The sequence below is a fragment of the Dufourea novaeangliae genome, unplaced genomic scaffold (assembly GCF_001272555.1).
Source record: "Dufourea novaeangliae isolate 0120121106 unplaced genomic scaffold, ASM127255v1 scaffold447, whole genome shotgun sequence".
Taxonomy (NCBI): domain Eukaryota; kingdom Metazoa; phylum Arthropoda; class Insecta; order Hymenoptera; family Halictidae; genus Dufourea; species Dufourea novaeangliae.
The window spans coordinates 147,254-151,241 of record NW_015374316.1 but is presented as its reverse complement, the minus strand read 5'-3'; positions in this window follow the sequence as shown (position 1 = coordinate 151,241).

Here is a 3,988-nt window from a genome sequence, read left to right as displayed (position 1 = left end):
ATTTAGTTTACTCGCATAATAATGTTCAGCGTCGAGCGTAGTTTCGAGCGCTAAAGAAAATCTGCTAAACGATCTCGCTCGTCACCCATTCATTCTTTCTGATTCTCTCCTACTCTCTCGCTCTCTCTTCCATTCCTCACATTCTCATTGTCCGTGTCGATCGAACTTTTATGGGACAAGCTCGAATCTCTCGTTCGATTCCTCGAAAGAATGAGAAACGACCAATTTTCGAATCGCGAGACCGGGAAACAGTTCGCGGAAACCATCTATTTTCGAAAATACGAACGACGCGGACCACCTAAACGGAATATAACCTAATTTAAATTATCATAGCCTATCTAACGATGTACAAGTGTATATGTATGTGTGTGTGTGTGTGTGTGTGTGTGTGTATGTATGCCTTCGTGTCAACGTGTTCTGTGGACGTCGATAAATATTTGTATCGGGCAGTTGTGTGTGTCTCTCTGGTACGTACGTGTGTATGAATGCGTCGTCGGTATATGTCTTGTTGAGTTCACCGTTTGTACAATGATGCACAGTGTGTGCGATCGGTTGGCGCACACTGTAAAATATATACCTACCGTGTGTGTCTATGTGTTCTCTGCGAATTATTCTGCGATCAAACTTCTACGAATGTCGACGCACGACGGGACCTAGTCTGTCTATATGTTTACCGTTCGGGGAGCTTCGAAGCCTTCCTGACGCGCGACGATACGTTCCAGACGACGTACTGACGAGGCACGCGGGCGTTTTTCGTAGAAACAATTAGCCTCTCGGCGATGCATTTTGCTCTCGTCGCAGTCAGGCTGCGAATGAACCGCAAAAAGGAACGAACAAAACAAGACTGAACACAGAGACCGGAAAAAGAGGTTGGAAGAATTTAAACGATCGAGAAATGGCGTCTGACGATCTCGCGACCGTCAGGAAGTACTCGTGTGGCGGTGGTTTGCTTATCAAAGTTCTACTAAAATATAGGTATATGCTATGTAGTCGGTTATATGTATATATGGCTATTATCGTTTAGTATATAAGTAATCTGTCTGTGTAATGGACCGTGTTTCCTCTTCTTCTCGCCCCTTTCCACCCCCTTCGGAATCGTCGGAGAACTAAGGGTGTTTAAATTCGCGACGCGGTTTCAAATGTTTCCCACGAAAACGGACATCGTCACCGTGGCTCCGTACCACCCCCTCCATTCGGAGAGTCGCGATGACGAAGGAAAAAGGAAAATTCGAAAGTGCAAATAAAAAAGTGAAGAGGGCGAGGTTAGGCGCGCGCGCGTTCGCCGCAGAGAAGTGCCGTAGAATGGAAGTGTATGCAAATGAACGGAGCGGACCAAGGTCGCGCGTTCGTTTCTGCTTTTCTGTCGGTACCTCTGGTCTCGAGTATTGTAAAAAAGTCAGACTTTTGAGAACGATGCCAACGAAGTAGAATGATCCGTGCCTGGCGTTCGTGAACGGGATAAAACGAGTGAAGCGAAAGGACGGCGTTTTTGACACGGTGACGAGAGCGTAAAAGAAAACGTGAGAAACGAAATGAAATGATCGTTCGACATTTAACGACGACGATGACGATAATAAGAGATGCAACTGTACGATGTTTCAATAAGACTGTTGATTACGAGTTTGTTCCGAATTTATGAACGATAACGATACTGGTATGATCTTCTATTAATAAGCTTCACGCAGGAGATCGTTCCAGTATCGAAAATACATCCGCGAAAACACGCTGCAACTGAAGTATTGAAACGTCTTGTATAATCGTTCGTGCACAATAATAATAGTAATAATAATGATGATGATGATAATCATAATCGTAAGAACAATAATAATAAGATAAGGTACTTTACGTAAAGCCCGGTATATACCATTAAAATGAATACGTGTCTGTGTGCAAGGTACCCCGCTAAAGCATTTAATATGGAATGAATATATTAAGATAAAATATATACGTATGTATTATATTATATTATATCAATGTACGTCCTTTCTCGCGGTCCGTCGCGAAACGATAACGAAACCGCCACGTTGGGAATCGACCAATTCCCTCCGTCACGGATACCCTGACTCTTAACGTAACATTTTGTAACTTTGATTTACTTTTTACAACCACGTTGCCGTGTTATCGATCGTAAAATTGAAACAATTAAAACTTCTCGAGTCTTCTGGTTAATCGATAATCGTTTTACAGTCTTGTCGAAACGTTTCGGACGTTCCCGCCTAAACTTATACTTGGACGATGGTGTCTCTGACACCTGGAAGTATTTGCTTTCGCTTCATTCAACCCCCCTGTTCGTTTCTTCCTCGAATACGTAAATCTAACTACCGTATATAGTCTGCGATTAAGCCGTATCTGTGTATATGTATGTGTGTGTGTGTGGCTGTGTGTGTGTGGATACAACAAAAGTCGTCGGTCTCTCGGCGCGTCTCGCGGGCGAGAGTCGTGCGAAAGGACGTTGCAAGCACTCTCTGATAGGGGCTGGCGAAAATTCGACGATTCGTGTTCACTCGACGCGCCGATGATTCAATTACGAACCTCGTCGATCCTTTGCGATCATCGTCAACGTACGCCCGACGAACCCTTGCGCGACTCGACCGAGGCATCTCTCGTTTACGCACGAAACCGGTGAAATTTTTTTTTTCTTCGAACAACTCCAACAACCCTGGGTACCTTATTTTTCGAGTAGTTCCAATCGTCAGAAAATTCTACCGTCGAAAGTCTCGTTAAGTATCGTAGAAAGACCGAGAGGATTACGGTATAAAAGTAGACGAAAATAACTATACTGCTTACCCTAAGATCCACCCTCCTGTTTACCGCGCGCGTTGTAACGACGCGATATCACATCGATCGTTTTGCCAATTCCAGTCTCGAATTCCGTAAAATAGAAATCGTAATGAACTCGACGAATCGTCGCGACGAATGGGGCTATATTAGAATGATCTCGTCGTGTCGAGGTACGTTGAGAATGATACGGAGGTCGATGGAAACACGAGGCGCGTTCGCGTGTCGTTTGAAGCCAACGAGCAGGCCTCGAACTACGGACGGGATACACGTATTTCCCTACAGACTTCCGCGACCGTAGACGGAAAAAGGTGCGCGTGCGTTCCTCGAGGGGACCCAAAAAATCATCCCCCTTACTCACCCTACTTCGTTTCGAGAGACAGTCGTTTCTCTCGTTTCTTGTACGATTCGAGATAATCTCATTTTTGTATCGCATAGTCCTAACAACTGATAACATTAGTCCGGCTTGTAAAGACCGAGGCCAGATTACCGAGGTTTTGTACGACCGTCGCGCGTTTTCACCGGTACAAAATCTCGCATTATTAGATACAGAACAGTGTGTTTTCGACATCGGAACTCGGTGAGAATATACGTATGTCGGAATGACGCGTCTTGAAAAAAACAGTCCTCGCGCCACTCGACACACCCTCGTCGTATTAGAATAAAATCACCAGGTCGTCGTCCTTCGTCGTCTTCGTCTGGAAGCACTGATTTTCGTTTTCTCTAAGCCGGTTTCCCTTCTGACATCCGTGATACTTCCTCTTGTGCTTTTAAGGACGTCTTTTCTCTAGCTCGCTTCTGTAAACGGAAATAGAGTGCTCTCGTCGTGGACAGCATGCGCGCGCTGGTTATCCTACTTATACTTTCGTTTCGTCGACATCACTCGCTCCTCGAACCGGATTAAAAACTATTCTGCCGCGAGAATCACACGTTACTGCAACTGGTCCCATGGTATCGCGAAAACGTTAACAGAGTGTGTGATCGTCGAATACAACGAACGAACGAACGAACGAACTAACGCACGTCACGGCGCAACCGATTCTAATAACTAACAATATAACAACAATTCCGTATTCGCGCGGCTCTTCTCGCCGTGAACGAGACGAAATAAGGGACAATAACAAAGACGATTCGTTGCCGCGTGTGTAACGTCGAACGCGACGGAACGGAAAGCAAAAATGAGAAGAACACACAGCGCAAACCCTCCTCC